Here is an 18,901-nt window from a genome sequence, read left to right as displayed (position 1 = left end):
AATATCTCCTTCAATTACTTCTTAACACTTTTTTATATTTTATATTTTGGTATCATTTATGATTAGCTGAAATTGTCTTGTTAATTTGTTGAGATGATCTGTTTCCTCCTACTAGAGCAGAGTGTGTCTCCTATTTACAGCTGTTTCCCTTGTACCTTGACACTGACAACAATGCAAGGTACTCAATAAATATTTTATTAAATGGTTGAAGAGCACTATTAACTTAACTCATGAGGAAATACGCTTCTTGTTGGAGGGTTTTGCCTTTCTTTGAAAAACCATGTGTTGCCCCAGTTGATTATTCTTCACCAGATATTTGGCAAAACTATTGAAAGTGATGCACCGTACTGTAATACCCTGGTCTTCCTATAGAACATTTTAATACCTAAGAATAATATGTGTACCAACCCATTCTTTCACACAGTGGCTAGTTGTATTGAGAGGGTTGTACATTTGGTCAATAGCTCCCCAATTTTTTTCCCACATCTTTTCAACTCTCTTGGATGATTGCCTTTTTGCCCTAAAAGATGGATGGACATTTAACATAGTCATTGGTCTAGTTGGGAGGCCTTGGTATTGAACACTCCATGAAGAAGCATTTCCAACCTGCACACTGTAGAGTTCAGAGTAGGGGACAATTAATCTCCCTCTGTAAACACTAAGAAGGAACTCACTTAGGCTTTCAGCCACACTTCCTTGTTCTGGAGAGAATCATCACCTCAGTCAACATGGTGTCCCACTTGGCTTTCTTCCTCTGTTTCATAATCCCTAAACCTCTTTTTTTTCCCTCTCTCTCTCTCTTTACATTCGGAAGCCTTTTTTAAGGAACTCTGCAGTGTACCAGGAGATGGGATTTCTAGGTTATATTTAGGTATTCACACTGTGAGGTTCTCCCTTCACACTTGGTCTAGCTTCCCATGCCTAGAAAGCTACAATAACCTTTTCTTCTCCCAGATAGACAAGCTAATTACTTCTCCTGTTCGTCTTTATGCACAGTCTTTTCTGCTCTTTTCTGTAAAATATATTTAGGTTTCTTTGGGGTTATTGCACTTTTTCCCTTCAGTGTATTTTTCTTATTCATGTCTGCATGTTGTCATAATCACCTTTTTAAAAAATGAATAATTATATAAGATATTTTGGGGGTTTCTATATTCTTGTTTCAGAGGCTTGATTTATAAATAGCTTCTTTTTTGCTGGGCTTGTTATGAGTATCAGTTTTTAAAATATGCTTTCAACTGAAGTTGTTAAACCTATTTAAACATAGACTTTTGTTCTCTGAAGATCTAGATTTTACTTGCTGTCAATGCAACTAAACCTCAGTCTTTGCCATCCTGAGCAGCACTTTTTGGGGTTTTTTGGGGGGGTTTTTTTGCGGTACGCAGGCCTCTCACTGTTGTGGCCTCTCCCGTTGCGGAGCACAGGCTCCGGACGCACAGGCCCAGCGGCCATGGCTCATGGGCCCAGCCGCTCCGCAACATGTGGGGTCTTCCCGGACCGGGGCACGAACCCGTGTCCCCTGCATCGGCAGGCAGACTCTCAACCACTGCCCCACCATGGAAGCCCCTGAGCAGCATTTAACAGTACTTAGTCTCTGCATATATGCAAAGATTTGAGTCCCTAAGTCTTAAGACCTCATTTACTCAGTCATTCACAGTGAAGTGTATATCAAATGAAATGAGCCAGCTAGTTTCTAAATGTGTGCAGCTCCAGAAAGAAGCATGCAGTTTTATTAGCTAAAATCATACGAGACTAAATCATACCAAAACAACATACTAAAATCATATAAAACCAATCTTTTGAAGACAAAGCGGACTTTAACACCTACTTTTCCACACACAGATTTGTTCTGGGTCTGGTTCCAGTGAAAGCTGACTATCTCTTACAAATTCTAGACTAGTTAAGTTAGAAATGGCTTACATTGTTGATGTTGACATTGTTCCTGTTTCAGTAGGAGTACATTACAGAGGGCAAGATCGACATCAGAAATGGCACATTTTAATGGATTTCTAAGAGGAGAAACAGTTGTAGATATTCACTGATGCAAATAACAGTGATGTAAAGCTGGTCATTTGTTTTCTTTAATTTAAAAAAATATTAAAATAATCCAAGGAGAGTGAAAATCAGTGTCAGTCCCTCCATGTCCAGTCTGAGCTCTATTTGAGGGCTTTCATGAATCAAATCTGCAAGTCTAAACCTGATACTTGGTTTTAAGGGTTAAGAGTACCTAAAATAATAATGTTAAAGTGATAAGACATCTTTGTGTAGAATAGACATTTCTGCTGTTAGTTCCATTCTGTCTTATTTTGGTATGGTGAAGCAGGACCAACTAAAACAGTATTAATTTCAGTCAAATTGAATAGAATGGCAAGGCTATGAGATAAACTGGGAAACTGAACAAACAGCATCCAAATAACAGTCCTTTGAAGTGAAAATTACTAGCATAGCTGCCGTAAAGTATAATGTGCCCCTTAGCATAATCTGCTTTCAGAAAAATAAGGCTGCTTCTTTTCCTTTTGAAAAAAAGAATTAAGGTTGGATATGAAATGGACGAGAGTGTGAGAAGCTGTGCAGTGGAGGGGTCCAGAGGGAAGAGAAAAAGCGTTTCCTTTTCGGGGGAAAGTAATTTATCAGAGAGTAACAACTGAGTCCTGGTGCTGTAGATCAGTGGTTCCTGGACTTGTGGATTTTTTTTCAAAATTATATTTTGAAAATTTTCAAATATACAGAAAAGTTGAAAGAATTGTGCAGTGAACATTCATATACACAGGACCTAGATTCTTCAATTAATATTTTATTGTAGTTTCTTTGTTACCTAAATATCCATCTATCCATCTCTAATCACTTACCAATCCATCTTGGTTTTGAGGCATTTTAAAGTAAATTAGAGACATGATTACACGTCATCTCTAAATACATTGCTACATAATGAGCACCACTATGTATAGTTCAATACTTGTGTATCATTTGCTTTTTTTAAGTATATATATATATGTGTATATATATATATATATATATATATGTATATATATATATATATATATATATATAAAATAGATCTTTATTGGAATATAATTGCTTCACAACACTGTGTTAGTTTCTGTTGTACACCAAAGTGAATCAGCCATATGCATACATATGTCCCCATATCCCCTCCTTTGTGAGCCTCCCTCCCATCCCCCCATCCCACCCCTCTAAGTCATCACAAGGCACTGAGCCAATCTCCCTTTGCTATGCTGCTGTTTCCCACTAGCTAACTATTTTACATTCGGTATAGTGTATATGTCAATGCTACACTCACTTTGCCCCAGCTTCCCACTCCCACCCCATGTCCTCAAGTCCATTTTCTATGTCTACCTCTTTATTCCTGCCCTGCAACTAGGTTCATCAGTACCATTTTTTTTTTAGATTCCATGTATATGCATTAGCATACAGTATTTGTTTTTCTCTTTATGACTTACTTCACTCTGTATGACAGACTCTAGGTCCATCCACCTCACTACAAATAACTCAATTTCATTTCTTTCTATGGCAGAGTAATATTCCATTGTATGTATGTGACACATCTTCTTTATCCATTCATCTGTCAATGGACACTTAGGTTGCTTCCATGTCCTGGCTATTGTAAATAGAGCTGCAATGAACATTTTGGTACATGTCTCTTTTTGAATTATGATTTTCTCAGGGTATATGCCCAGTAGTGGGATTGCTGGGTCATATGGTAGTTCTATTTTTAGTTTTTTAAGGAACCTCCATACTGCTTTCCATAGTAGCTGTATCAATTTGCATTCCCACTAACAGTGCAGGAGGGTTCCCTTTTCACCACAACCTTTCCAGCACTTATTGTTTCTAGATGTTTTGATAATGGCCATTCTGACCGGCATGAGGTGAAACCTCATTGTGGTTTTGATTTGCATTTCTCTAATAATTAGTGATGTTGAGCATCTTTTCATGTGCCTCTTGTCCATCTGTATGTCTTCCTTGGTGAAATGTCTAGTTTTGGTCTTCCGCTCATTATTTTTTTCATTAGGAGAGAATTTTATTTTAAAAGTGTCATCTTAAACTGCAAGGATGTCCATTAAACATCACAATTTAACATGCCAAAGGAGAAGCCATGTTGTCAAAATGCCCACTTAACCCACCCAAACATCTCAAATCCACCCTTTGCTGACCTTCTGTAACCCCATTTTTTAAAGTTTTTTTTTCTTTTTTTAAACAAGAGAAAGTAGACAGATACGTTGGTAAATGCTAACTGTCCATATTTACATAGAGACACAGTGTAATCTCCAAGCCCAATATACAGAGAAAGGAGGAAAGAAGCTAGAATTCTATGCACTCTCCAGCTTCCAGCAGAGCTAAGGGAGCAGAAGGGTCTTCTTTTTTCCCACAGAGCATGGTGGTGTTGATTCCATAAAGTTTTTGTTGAGACAGGAAGAGATAAAAATGAATTTGGAACAGAAAGGGGTAGAGATTCTTTTCCCACTGAATTCTGCTCAAGGCATTTCCCCCCAGAATAAGTTGTGAGCCATGGTATAAAGGAGAAAAGAGACCTCAAAAACAGGGCAACTGAGCACAAGAGGAGAAGGAGAAAAAAAAAAAAAAGACTGCAACTTGCTCCCAGGGACTGGAGAAAATTAAGAAAGGAAGGTTGGAATCCACCAGTGTTCCATTAGTCATCTTCTCCTTCATCTTCCTCTCCTTCCTCCCCCCTCATCATCATCTTCATCTTCTTCACCTTCATCCTCATCCCCTTCTTCATCAGTATCTTCCAATCCTTCTTCCTCTTCATCGTCATCGTCATCTTCTTCTCCTTCCCTTTCCTCATCATCCATGTCCAGAACCACGTAGTACTGTAATGGATTTGGCCAAATATCATCTTTGATGACCTCTCCTAACTCATCTGCACCTGCATCAGAATGATCAGTAAACCAGGTGAAGAAGCTTTCTGGGTCCTCATGCTGTCTCTTCCTGCTGCCTTTATTCTGAGTTTGACTTGAACGTTTGTCAGATCCTTTCCAGATTTCCATTTGATTTCAGTGGACTTTGAAGATGGATCACCACTCTCATTCAGATGAAATTCTTTGGAGAGAACTTTATTTACAAAGTAAGGGTTTTCATCAAAATAAAAATCTATTCTGTAACCTGATTTAATATCTTCAAATTCTGTCACTTCGACTCTTGTCAAATAATGCAGCACCTCTTCATCCTCCTCCCCAAGCAGTGCAGACACTTGTGGATGGTTAACAAATGTTGTTACCCCAAAATTTGGGATTTTGGCGATCAATTCCGACCTCTTCCTAAAAAATGGTTGGCGGAGTTTGTTATATTTCTGTTCTACTTTCAAAATCTCCTCACTGGCTTGTTCGTTAAGTCTGTCTATTTCATTTTGTACTTCATCAATATGTTGAATTGCTTCTTGCTGTTCTTTTTCTTCCTTCGGCAAGTTCGGAGAAGCAGACATTTCCTCTGGCCTGGAGGCAGGAGTCCTTCTCGGTTTCTTCGGTTTCTTTGCTTGGGGTGGAAGTGAAGACTGGTGTTTGGGGGCCATGCTGGGAGAAAAGCCAAGAATCCACCCAAGGGAAGAAGCTTGTACCAGGAGCTCTGAGAACTCTTCCGCTCATGTTTTAATTGGATTGTTTGGTGTATCTTTCCAGAATCTTTCATATATATATATATATATATATATTAGATGCCAGTACTTTGTCAGATATATGTTTTATGACTATTTTCTGACAGTCTGTAGGTTGTTAATTCATTTTCTTTATATCATCTTTTGATGAAGAGACATTTTAAATTTTAAATGTATTACTCTTTTATAGTTATTGCTAGAGTCTGTCAAAGAAACCTTTGCATAATCTCAAGTCATAAAATATTCTCCTATGTTTTCTCCTAGACACTTTATAGTTGTGGCTTTTCCATTTAGATTTATGATCCAGCTCATGTTAATTTTATTGCGGTGTTAGGTATGCATACCTATATGTATATGCACTCATTCCTTTCCCCTTGGTTGACTTTGTTCATCAAAATCAAATGCCCATATGTGTTTAGGTCTATTTCTGGGCCCTAGATTCAAAATAACACCATTTCTGTATAAGGACACAGTAGAGATATCATTAGTAATACTTGACAACTTTGAGTTTTGACATGATACCCTCAGTAGATTTTCCAGGATCTTTGACATAAAGATCTGGAATTCCCAGCATAGGAGTATATTGCATAGAAAATAGTTAGTTTCTCATATTATGTGTAAAAATTAATGTTACTTTTTTTGTGGTAGAAAAATCCCTGCACCGTCTTCATAAACTTGGTGGAAAACTTCAGTCAACACATAAGCTTCTAACGTTGTTCTATAACTTACAAGCCTTTCTGCTATATTTCATTGTAATAAACATTTCAGTGTAAATACAACTTCTGAATTCCAAATGAAGTCACTTTTTAAGATTTCTTTTGTTGTCTAACAAAATTCCAGAGTACCAAATAGATTAGGGCGTTCCCATGCATAGCATTCACACTCTACATATAAAAAGTGCAGGGCTTCCCTGGTGGTGCAGTGGTTGAGAGTCCGCCTGCCAATGCAGGGGACACGGGTTCGTGCCCCGGTCCAGGAGGATCCCACATGCCCCGCGGAGCGGCTGGGTCCATAAGCCATGGCCGCTGAGCCTGCGCGTCCAGAGCCTGTGCTCCGCAATGGGAGAGGCCACAGCAGTGAGAGGCCCGTGTACCTCAAAAAAAAAAAAAAAGATTGGTCACTCGAAAACTTTTTTTGATAAATACTAATTAGCAAGTTTTCTATGGCCATTATAAAATAACAACTGTCACATGTCTACTTGATTTGCCCTAGCATTTCCACAACTAGTCTTCCATACTTCAGCAACTGTCTCATCCATTTCTACATGGGCATACTTTCTCAACCTCACATAACTTATTCATCTTTAAATGCCCTTTCACATAAATAATGTCTGCTCTCATTTTCATCTTAGTTTCACATGCGTACATTCTTAAATGTTTGTCAGTCACTGAGCAGGGCTATTCTTGCAGAACAGTGGGGTTTATTTAATTGGGATGCAAAGCTTGTAGCTGCAGAGGGCATGCATGTGAAGCCTAATTCCAGATTTGTGGGTGCAGAGGAGATGCCGGGCACCAGGAGCAATGGTGGATTGTTGTAGAGTGGATACAAATGTGCACAGCACTCCCTCTCTTTAACTCACATTCTCCCCTAGACAGCACTATTGGACCAAACTCTGCTTTCTAAAGGCATCATACCACACTGTGGGGCTGCTCCAGGCGGTACAATGTGTTATGATGCTTTACTAGATTACTGTTCTGCTTAAAACTCATTTTTAAAAGAATGATTTCCTGGCTGTTCCCATATAGTCAGTAGGAATTCTGTGCATATGTTTTATCACTCAGATGTGGAAAGCATTACCTGTTTTTCTCTTTTCTCTGTTTCTGTTTTCTCTGGCTAAAAGCTAGAGTACAAGTTATATTTTTTTCCCTCTTTATACTCTGTACTATTTATGGATTTCAAGAATGTCCCTTTGGCTTAAAATGAAGCAGCATGTTATACAGATTAGGAGCCATAATTGTTAGGAAAATGCTATAGGGCTTTTTAGCAAGTTACACATCACATTTGATTAATGAGAAATAATGGTAGACAGCATTCTTTATAGAGAAAATGTATTTACCATCTTTCTTTCCTTAAAATAGATGTGATTTAACAGGTGAAATGTCCTATGATTCCTCTCCTTCATGCAGACATAAAATTGATAGCCTCTTCCATATGGACAAGAGTATGACATACACAGGAAGTTAGAGACATTGACATAATTGTCTTCAAAGTACAGACCGGCCTGGCACTTTGAGAAATTTTAAGTCGGTATTCACTCTATGAAATGATGGAACATAAATGAATAATAATATTCCCGAGGAACTGTAGTCATTTAAGGAACTTTCTTTAATGTAAGTTGCTAAGATTTAGGGAGAATCCTTTGTGTATTTGTTTGTTTGTATGTTAACAAGTTTTATGTTTGCATACAAGGAAGAAGTATCTAATGGAGAAAATATATTACAAATTATGTTTCAGTTATAATGGTTGATTTAGTGAATTTTTTTAAATTGAAGTATAGTTGATTTACAATGTTGTATTAATTTCTTCTGTACAGCAAAGCAACTCAGTTATACATACATATACATTCTTTATATATACATATAATATTATATGAATACATATTTATATTCTTTTCCATTATGGTTTAAATACAATTTTATCTCTACTTAATCAAAGCTTGTCGATTGCCTTTGAGAGGATAATATTCTGCCTGTGTTAGGCAAGCATTCGTAGATGGCACACACTGCTTTCCCAGGGCCTATTTACTGTTGTACACCAAGCGTCCTGGTCCAATGTCCTCATCACACTTTCCAGAGGATTGCGCTCTCACCGATTCTCTAAGGAGACCTTGTGTGCTCACATGGTCAGACGTGGCAGACTCCGTGGATAAACCTGTGAGCTTTGGTAGTGAAGTACCTGAACCTAGCCAGACTGCTCTCAGACAGTCTCCTCCTTGGAAGCTGGGAAAAGAGCTAATGCTGGAGTAATGTGTCCTCCCTCAAAGTTGAACTGGGTGGGTCGAGAGCCACCCTGTCCTCTCTACTGGAGGGATTCTGACACGCCTCATCCTTGGGAGAACTCTTCCTTAGCTTGGTCCTTCTGTTGCCTCTGCTCGACAGAAAGTACCATCTTAAAGGGTAGTTCCTTAAGTTCCAGCATGGTCAGATGCTTCAAATAGTTCTCAGTAAGTTGGATAAACAAATAACAATTGTCCTAATTTGGGAACTTTTAGGGGCACTTGGGGATATCGCTTATGGTGAATTGTTCCAGGATAATTAAAGATACTTTCCTGGAGATATTTTTCTTCTGAATAACAAGTTACTTTGGGAAAATCTAACTGATCATTCTATTATGCCTTGTGATTCTTGTTAGTAAGCCCATAAAAGTGTAAATAATCACAGCAAAACTGTAGACAGCAGGAATTCTAGTCACTGGCAGAGATGTTGCCAAATGAGTGCAATGTGATTCCTTCTGGAAGACCCAAACCCTGAAGGTGTCCTCACTACATTTTGTGGAACGTACGACCTCATATTGATATATTCAGTTGCAAAATAATGTCATGCGGAAAAGAAGACATGCAGATATTCATGGATCTTAGGAAACCATTCATCTCTCTCACTGGAACCTGAATATTAAGTCTAGAACCTTCCCTATCCCTACAACATCCATTTACCCCATAAGATGACCTATTTATATTGCCATTAAGCCATCCTTAGATTCTATTTTGTCACTAATGATTAACAGTTAGTTTCCTAGATTAAATTCATTTCCTAGATTATATTTTTAGAGAGAATATATAAGCTTGATTAAAATGTCAATCCAGTAAATACTAATCTTATTCCTACTATGTGCAAACTACTCTGCTGAGTGCACTAGAGAATAAGAATGTAAGTAGTACCGAGTACCTGTCTTCATGGTATTTGTAAATCTAGTGATTGGGAACAGTGCATAAATAAGGGTAATGTAAAGAAAACTATGGCCACTTCCATAAGATAAGCATAAAGTACTATTGCATTTTAGAAAAAGAGTGCTCACATATGAGCATCTATGTAATGCTCATAGATAATTACTAAATAAAAGGGAGTATTTAAGATGGACTCAGAAGATAAGTAGAATTTAATGGCTAGAGATGTGCAAGGCAAAGGCATTGAGATAGCAAATCATCTGATGTTTTTAAATGCAGAGGCTGGTCCAGGTAGGCTCTAAGGATGAGTGTGGGAGAGTAATAGGAGGTACAAATGCACAGGTAGGTGGTCTAGGGTTAGGGCTAGGGTTAGGATTAGAGTTGGAGTTACTGTGGATGGCCCTGAATGCCAGCATGGAAACTGACTTTAATCTGGTTTTTAGAGGAGAGCTAATGACCATTCGTGAGCAAAGGCATGGTGTGAAGCCACTGTGTTCTTGCAGGAACACACTAGCTTGGGACTGGAATATGGACTGCAGACAGGAGGAGACAGAGGAGACTGATAATGTGGGACTAGTGCGAAGACTATAGTAGTCCCAGCAACAGGTAACAGGGACCAGTAATCGTGTTTTTAGGAACTGAGTCGTACAGGAAGGGGGCAGAAGAGAAATGGTCAAATGCAAGTCAAGGAAGGGAAGTCAGAAAAGAGGGGATGGGCAACCAAATTCTAAGGAGAATGTTTGCAAGAAGAGGTGCCTAAAGAAGACATTTTAAAAAATTTTCCTAGATTGTCCATAAGATTTAAAATGTCACCATGTGTAAAATGGTTGCACAATATTTTAGTTCCTTCTCTACATCAAATAATACACATTAACCATAATTTTGGATTGTATTTAATATCCACATGAATTAATATGCATGAGAGGGCAGGCTCGAAGCAAGTTCATATTTTATCCAGACATATAACATCATATGATTTTAAACAGTTTCATACATTGCTTTTCAGTGAGACACTTCTCTTGCTCAAGTAGGTGCTAAGCTTCTGAAACGTAGATGTTCTTTTCTTCTTGTAGACCCAGAACAGTGCCGGAAGTGAGCAAGCAGTAAACACTTCATGATTCATTTAGAGTTAAATAATTGTGATAAGTAGAACAGGTATTTGTGTTCTTTTCTGCTTTTATGCAATGACAGTGACTTTGCTCACTTAAAACTTTGGCCTTTTGCACTTGCACAAGATAAGAATCCTGTTTCAATGAGGTTAGAAAGATAAGAGCAGCATATTTTCAATATTCAGAACCACTGTGATGGGAAACAGAGGTGCAGCATGTACTATTTCCTGAGGAGAAAGTAGAGACCAACCATTGAGACAGAAAACTGAGTTGTTTTTTGTTTTTTAAATTAATTTTTATCATCTTTATTGGAGTATAATTGCTTTACAATGTTGTGTTAGTTTCTGCTGTATAACAAAGTGAATCAGCTATATGTATACATAGATCCCCATATCCCCTCCCTCTGAGTTTATTATTTTAAACTATATGATAGATCACATCTGTAATCCAGAAAAAGCCTTCCTAATGGTATTCCTTTTTAAAATTTTAGTTATTTAGCAGAACCTTGTATTATATTACCTAGGTTTAATCAACTAAATAGAAATTATTAGAAAAATCGGTTACACTCTGACAATTACATTCTGGTCCATGAGTTGGCTTCTAATAGATGATCAAAATCAATAGACTTCTAGCAGGAAATCGCAAGGAAATATATCATGGAAGAGTTTAATATTAAATCACATATTGCATTAAGAAATTAATACAAATTCTCCTTATAAAATGAAAGCTTTTTTTTTTTTTTTTTTTTGCGGTACGCGGGCCTCTCACTACTGTCGCCTCTCCCATTGTGGAGCACAGGCTCTGGACTAAAATGCAAGCTTTTGATAAAATACAGAGACCACTAAAGCCTCAAGTCCACAATATACATGATAGCAAAAGTAAGAAATTGAATATGGCTACAATTTGAGGGAATGAAAAGTCTTAACATTTTGATTGTTTCTTGATTCAAGACATCTAACCAGTTTTGCATTATGGTCTCAGAAATATCTGGTAAAACTGTTGTAGAACATTTTGAAATTAATTTAATCTACTTTCTGTGTAATAGTGCATTTTTACATTATCAAATTACAAATTATCCTGAAAGAGCATAATCTAGGCCTTTGGGATGCCTTTTGAATTTCCTCTGTAGTAATTAAATTTCCTAAGCATTTATGGAGTACCTCTTATGTGCCAAGCCATTTGGTATATTCTTATGATACAGAGATCAATCGTGTTTTTGTCTGTGCCCTTAGAGTCCACCTTCTAGCTGGAGCAGCTGTTTGGTAAAGCACTTCTAGAGAGTGTGAGATCTACTTGCTACGTATGAGGCATGACCAGAATGCATTACTAACCTTGATGAAGAAGTAGATCATTCCTGTAGGAGGAAACAGGAGAGTTAAATTAGGAGAGGGAGGAGCAAGGTATAAGGGGACTCCGTAAAAACCAAACAAAACCAAAAACTAGCATAAAGTCTGAAGCTCCACGATGTCTTCGGGATTCATGGAGGCGCTCTTGGAGATGGTGCATTGTTTGCAAATGTGTGTGGGACAGAGGTTTGGGAGAAAAAGTCAAGAGAGAATAGAATAACAAGGAGAGTAGAAAGGGGATCTAGGATGGGGAAGCAAAAATGCAGCCCCCAAATCAGTTGGTAGTAGATGTTTTAAATCAACCAGATTAAAATGTATCACGAGGTTTAAAATTATTCCTGATTGCTAACTCAATAATTTAATCCTTTTCAGTTCTACCATGAAGAAATAATTAGAAATGGCATCAAAGATTAATGCATAGAGATGTTCACAAAATGTTATTCACAGCCAGGAAATACTGGAGACAACCCGAGCATGAAAGGGATGGAATGATTAGGCAAATCAAGCTTCCAAATAGGGCCACATGGTCTGGAGACTTTGCAAACCACACATTCATGACGTCCAGCTCTGTACCACCTGTGGAGAAAGGGAGGGAAAATTCTCTGCCTATCTTGAGTAATCTTATTTTTGGGTGAATGGATGTAATTCCATCAAATAGTTCTGTTTTACTATAATTGCCAATCAATATAAGGATGTAAATATTCAAAATATTGAGCTTAACGAAGGAAAAAGATCTAGGGGCAGGAGCATATTTGTGACTCATTTTACTCTTCCTGGCCAGTCCTCTCCCCACTTTTATTTATCACAGATAAATCAAATCAAAGAATCAATGAAGGGTCCTGATTTCCTTCAGTCCCTTACATACTGTAGACTTCATACATTCTTCTATACATATTATTGAAAATTGTTTTATTGTCACTTAATACCTTTTGGTTTTAGTTCCTTCTTTAATTGAATTTGTATTTCCTTTGGTTCTTTTTTCTTTTGTTGCTGAGGACTTAGCCAGGTCTGAAGATTTTCAGAATGTGGCTCGTGTGATGAGCTTTGAAAATGGCTTCTTAGGATGGATGAAGGAATGTTTTCCCAATAATTGAGATTGCAGTCAGTGTTTTAGTCCTTTGAGATCGTTCAGTTCTGTTCTTTTCTGCTCAATAGACTTTACCTTGAACTTTATAAGATTTCATCCATGAAACTTATGAGATTCTACTTGGTGCCTTTCAAGTTGAAATTCAGTCTTAGTTCTGTCTATACTCCTGGCAGGCAAACAGAGCTTCTTAAAAAGAAAATTCAAATACAATCCCAAATTCTCTGGTGAGAGTAGATAGGAATTTTGATGCAACAGATTCATATGAGCAGAATCAGGATTGATTTTCCCCTGACTTACTTGACTATTTAAATTTTCACTTGATTGTTTTTTTGCAATTAAAGTAGTGATATGCCAAAATATCAGACATTTGATGACTAAGAATTGTGTAGATGAAGAAGACAGTGTTAAAACAATACTAAGCCTGTGCCAGGAGATAAATGCTACATTTTATTCATCTCCCTGATGGAAAGTAATTTTTCTGTGAAAACAACTAAGTCATTTTGTTAATGATTTACTGAAAAGTTCATAAAGGATTTTGAAGAAGACTTCAGCATCTGAAATCCAGAGGTGAATTAGTATCCTTCATTTTAATATCTTACCATGTGAAATAGGCTGTACTCTTACGTAATCATGAAAGAGTATTTGCCAAAGGAAGAAAAAATGTCTATAGGTCAAGTTTCCATAAATATAAAAAAAAATAAAAATCATTGTGCCCTATTAAAAAAGAGGCTATGAGTTTATAAGGAAAATAAAACAGGTTACTTCAATTATTTTTTACTACTTTGGTCAGTTCTGATGCATAAATAACCAATTATTTTTCTCTTCTGTTTTATATAACAATTTTTTAGACTCATTAAAATTTAATAAGAGTGAGGAGATAGACAAAGACAAAGCAGTTCAACAAAAATAACAGGTGTTCAGGACAACAAATAGGACTTGTCCAGTGCCCTCTCCTAAAAACATACTCCACCTTATTTCAGTCCTTTTACTCTAGTTCTACTGTCACTAGAGTTAAGGGCTTTCAGTATTTTCTTAATATATTAACATTTTTTGTAAGGTACCACTTAAAAAAGCAGTCCTCTCAGAAACCTATATTGCAAGGTTTGGGGGCTGAATTGAAATGAATTTTTCATTCCTTATAAAAGTGAAACAAAATTTTCAAGCATTTTCTTACTTTTTTTCCTCCCAGTTCTTCTCAGCTTTTTTGTTGCTTACATAGGGTATCCCTGTTATGTAGAATGAGTCATAGTGCAGGGTAGGTAGAAATCAGAATATACAGAGGAGACAGATGCGTCTTCAGAGGCCTTGGCCTATAACCAGCATTTTCCAGACTCTGATGGGAAGAGTCCCAGCTCCTCAGTGTACCCTCTCTAAAGGGTTTCATGGTCAAATAAATTTAGAATGCGCTTTACACTATTTTCCAGTCTTGGACATTTGCAATCATGTTAGCATTCTAAAAGCTCTACTTCATTTTTAAACTGTTGATTCCTATTCATTTATAGAGTTCATAATCCACGAATAAGTTGCAAATTGCAGTATAAAACTACACTGTCCTGGACAATAATGTAGCGTCATGACTATCCTCAGCATTACCTTCTTATTCTTTCAGTGTCTTCACCTCATATTCCCTTAAGTACCGAGTCTTCATTCCTCCCAAGAGGGTCACTTATTACCAAGAAATACATATTGTGTTTCTCCAATATGTATGTGAAAGAACTATAAACTACTGTGCCTGATTATTTGATCATTTAAATCAGTTTTCACCTAATTTCAATGACCTCGGTTAAGGTGATGGGGCTGACTAGTCTAGGAGTGATAGGGGAAAAATTAAAAGCTAAGTTATGATGCTGCCATGTTAGGGAGATTATTGTAGACTAGAGCGGTCAGGAAGGGTGTTATGGAGGACACTGTGGTTCAGCTGAGTCTAGAAGCATGAGGCAAACAGAAGGAGAATTAGGGAGAATTTGGAGAATTGAGGTGACACACATCCTGGGAGATTGGTAACTCTGTGAGTCAGTCACAACAAGACCACAAAAAGCTCCCTGAGTGGTGTTTGTATTTGGAAGGATAACGTGTATTTCCCTGGCATGAGTCAGTGGTGCAGGTCAGTCAAGGAAGAGCTTTTCTCAGAACCTCTCCAATCCTACCATCCAGCAGCCACTAATTACACCTTGGGAAAAAGTGGCTCTTGTCCCTAGGAGCTCCTGAGAAACCCTCATTATACAAAATCCCTTTGTTGTAATGAATCCCCAGCGTATTAAACCTAAGGATACCTAAAGCATTACAATTATCTGATTTTTTCTGCTTAATAATGTTCCACAGAAGAACTTTTTATCTTAGTAAACTAATCAATGTAAATTTATTATCATGTATCTAAGCATAGGCAGTGTTTATTATGTCTCATACACTTTTCATCTTATAGAAATAGATTCTTGCTCTATGTGAGGAAAAAATTGCTTTCAAATTAAACACATTATGTCATTTGAAGATACTTTTATCTTCATAACTTTTTTCATTCTCTCTCTCTCTTTTCTTAAAGTGGGATGAAAAGACAGAAACCAGCCTGTGTCCATTGGTTATGGTCCATGGTGAATTTTTTTTTTGTAAGACTGTGTGTTTCCAAAAGGAAAATTCCTCTGTCATTCTGAAAATAGTCTCAGGCATTAAAATATCACATTCTAAAATGTCGTTAATTCTCTTTTCTTGTGGCTGCTCAGTTTTCTTGTGAAAGACTTCTATGGACTAGATAAAAGGAGGGGAAAATCACTTTTCGCCTAAACCTTATAGCTTCCACAAGAAGCTATTCTAAGAAAGGGCCTGGGAGGTGGAGGATTGAGAAGCTGCAAATATGGAGAAAGAGACTGGCATATGTTTAAATCATATGCTTCTGAAGTTTGAGCATGAGATTTCATTTTAGAAGAAGTTGCCCTTGGGAATAGAGGAATGAAGTGCCGGGCACCTGTTTGTCTGATGGCAGCCAAGCTTGAGACAAACTCTGGGCCAGCCGGGTTGCCCACCTGTGCTGCCAAAATACCCTCAGATTCAGCTCTGAGTGTGAACGGCATGTGTTTCCTGAAGATTAGTGAAGAGGCAGTAGAAGGTTCAGGTCACCTACTGAATCTTCTAAGCCCCAGTGCTGTCCAATATTCCGGCCATCTCTGCTTTCCTTCCTCTCTCTCTCTCTATTCTGACCTTAGAATCTCCTCTGCTGTCTCGATCGCTTCACACAGATCTTCACTAGTGGCTTCTCTAAGCTTTGCCAGTTTCTTTTACTTTTATTAGAAGCTCGATTATATTATATAGTCCTCAGTCTCAGGTGACATTTGAGTGTTTTTATAGATTCAACCACCATGAATGAAAGCTCTGTAATTGTTTGACTTACTCCATCTGATGTGGGAAAAAAGAATAAAGGAAACTGGACAGTTTCCTTAAAATAGGTAAATAGTTCACCATTTCCAGTCTGTATCAAGCATGAGCAAACCAGAGCTGCTTGAACATCTCCTCCATTCCTGGTATCTAGAGAACAGGACATTTTACCATGACAAAGCCTGGCAGGCAAAGCTCTAACTCAGTTCAGTCTTTCTTTACATCATTTGAATGACATGTTAATGAGCCTTTGTAAAGGCAGGACCCAAATATAATTGTGCTGGATTTATTTTTTCCCCCCGGTGCAGGATTTTTTGCAAAAGCCCTTCTGGGCTGCATTTCTTCTGGAGTGTGTCTTTTTTCAGAATAACAGCTTGATGTTCTTTTCACCTGAAACAAATACTGCCAGGGGGCTTCGTGCTCTAGAGCAGGCCTATAATAACAAGGCCTTGGTGTGGGGAGCCATGGAGATTTTGCCCTCAGGAACTAATTTACGCTCTCAAGCTCTTGGGACAGCATATAAATCAGGAGTGAAAAATAGCAGAAACAGAAGAGCCCCCAAACTCAAATATTTTAAATTCACATTAAAAACATTTTGACAGTGTCTCCTAAGGGTAAATGTGTCCATTACAGATTTACCCATACTTGAGTTACAGCTGTGATGGGTCCTTTTCACTGTCATCGTCCATCAGGTAATTTTTAAAATATCCTCTATTTCTGAACTTACTGACATGTTTATTTTCTTGAAAGGACACTGCCATTACAGTGGGTTTGTTCAGTATTGGAAATGTTGCAAGAAGCTAGTTCACTGAATTCCCATTGTATTTCACTGAATCAAGGAATCTACATTTTAGGAGGTAGGATCTATCCAAATGCTATACTTTGGGGATTAGGATGCCTATGATAAAACCCATGGATGTATTTATAATGCGTAACACTTTCCACCACGAAGCATTCATTCACAGTGGGCTTATGTATTCAGAGCAGTATGCCTCAGTGTTCTCGGTGTTCCTCTAGAATTCCTGCTCGCCCATCAGCCTCATTCCCTGCAGACCCTCCCTCCCTCTCTTGGCTGCCTTTGCCGTCTGCACATTAGTGCACAGCACTGGATGCAGGCATGCTGCTTGTGCATAGATCTCTGTGTCTTACTTACAGATAAATAAGCAGGATTTTCTGTCCTGAAAGGGCCCACACCCTGGCTGCTTACGTGAGCATCCTCACTTGCCAACACACTTGGACCTGATGTCCTCTAAAAAATGTCAACTTCTGCCTTGGCAGGAAGTATAAAAGGAGGCTTTATTACATATTGTCTTTGCCTCTCAATTCATACCCATCATTGATGAAAATCTGACTTGTATCTCAGAACTTCCTAAGTTCCTGACTGCTGGTCTGTATTAGATTTTTATTACCCTTGGCCCTTTGGCTTTTTGTAGGGAAGAGAAGAGGCATGGCTGACTCAAGAGTATATTCCATATTACAGTTTCCTTTTGCGTGTTTGGCTAGCTGTTGCTCCTTTATTTTAGACCTCTTCCTTCATTTCAAATATATGGTAACTGATTATGTTTTTGCATTCTGGCATATATCACCTTGGCTTTTATTTATTTGTATGTGTGTATGTGTGTGTGTTTTGTTTTTTGGGTTTTTTTTTTTTTTTTGTATTAACTTCATAGGATCCTTGTAAGGATTAAGTAAGGCTTAATAGCAAGGCTGCTATTACAAGGGATCTCAAAACTCCCTGGCTTCTAATCATTGGTTTTTCGGCAGCTCAATTATTATCTGATAGTTATTTTGTAGATGCAGAATCCACAAACGTAGTTAGTTGGATCACGTTAAGGGGTGGTATTATCAGAACTACGACACCGTGATACACCTGACTGTCCTTTGATATTAGATGATCCTCCAGGCCAGCACTCACTTGTAGCTGTGCAGCCCCATCTTTGGGTTGTGCCAGAGTCATATTGCTTCACTTTGTCTCCTTGGAATTCTCTCTTATACTACTCGTAACTATCATCTCATTTTATTATTAATAAAGTATTTCTTCAGACATGTATAATACAATTACCTTGATTAAAAATTTCTTAGTTAGAATTATAACCTAGTAATGCCTCCCCAGGTATCATGGCCATGTATGAGATCGTCCCAAATTATCTCCCTGGTGATCCCTAATTTCATTCTTAAGAGTATGACTTAAGGGATTTCCCTGGTGGTGCAGTGGTTAAGAATCCGCCTGCCAGTGCAGGGGACATAGGTCTGACCCCGGGTCTGGGAAGATCCCACATGCGGCGGAGCAACTAAGTCCGTGAGCCACAACTACTGAAGCCCGCGCACCTAGAGTTCGTGCTCCACAACAAGAGAAGCCAACACAGTGAGAAGCCCACACACTGCAACGAAGAGTAGCCCCCGCTGGCTGAAACTAGAGAAAGCCTGCGTGCAGCAATGAAGACCCAGCACAGCCATAACTGAATGAATGAATGAATGAATGAA

The 18,901-nt window shown here is 38.1% G+C and overlaps 1 protein-coding gene and 1 pseudogene across 7 annotated transcripts in view; one reads left to right on the top strand and one right to left on the bottom strand.

Annotated features, from left to right (window-relative positions):
* The window catches only part of PRKN (parkin RBR E3 ubiquitin protein ligase), a 1,303,276-nt gene that overhangs the window by 537,462 nt on the left and 746,913 nt on the right, over positions 1-18,901 (top strand). The window lies entirely within an intron of this gene.
* On the bottom strand, positions 3,818-5,545 carry LOC308626092 (protein SET-like; annotated as a pseudogene). Its single transcript has one exon. The product of its transcript is annotated as a protein SET-like (transcript).

The sequence above is a fragment of the Mesoplodon bidens genome (genome assembly GCF_964165515.1).
Source record: "Mesoplodon bidens genome assembly, chromosome: 12".
Lineage (NCBI taxonomy): Eukaryota > Metazoa > Chordata > Mammalia > Artiodactyla > Ziphiidae > Mesoplodon > Mesoplodon bidens.
This window is presented reverse-complemented; position numbering and strand designations above follow the sequence as displayed.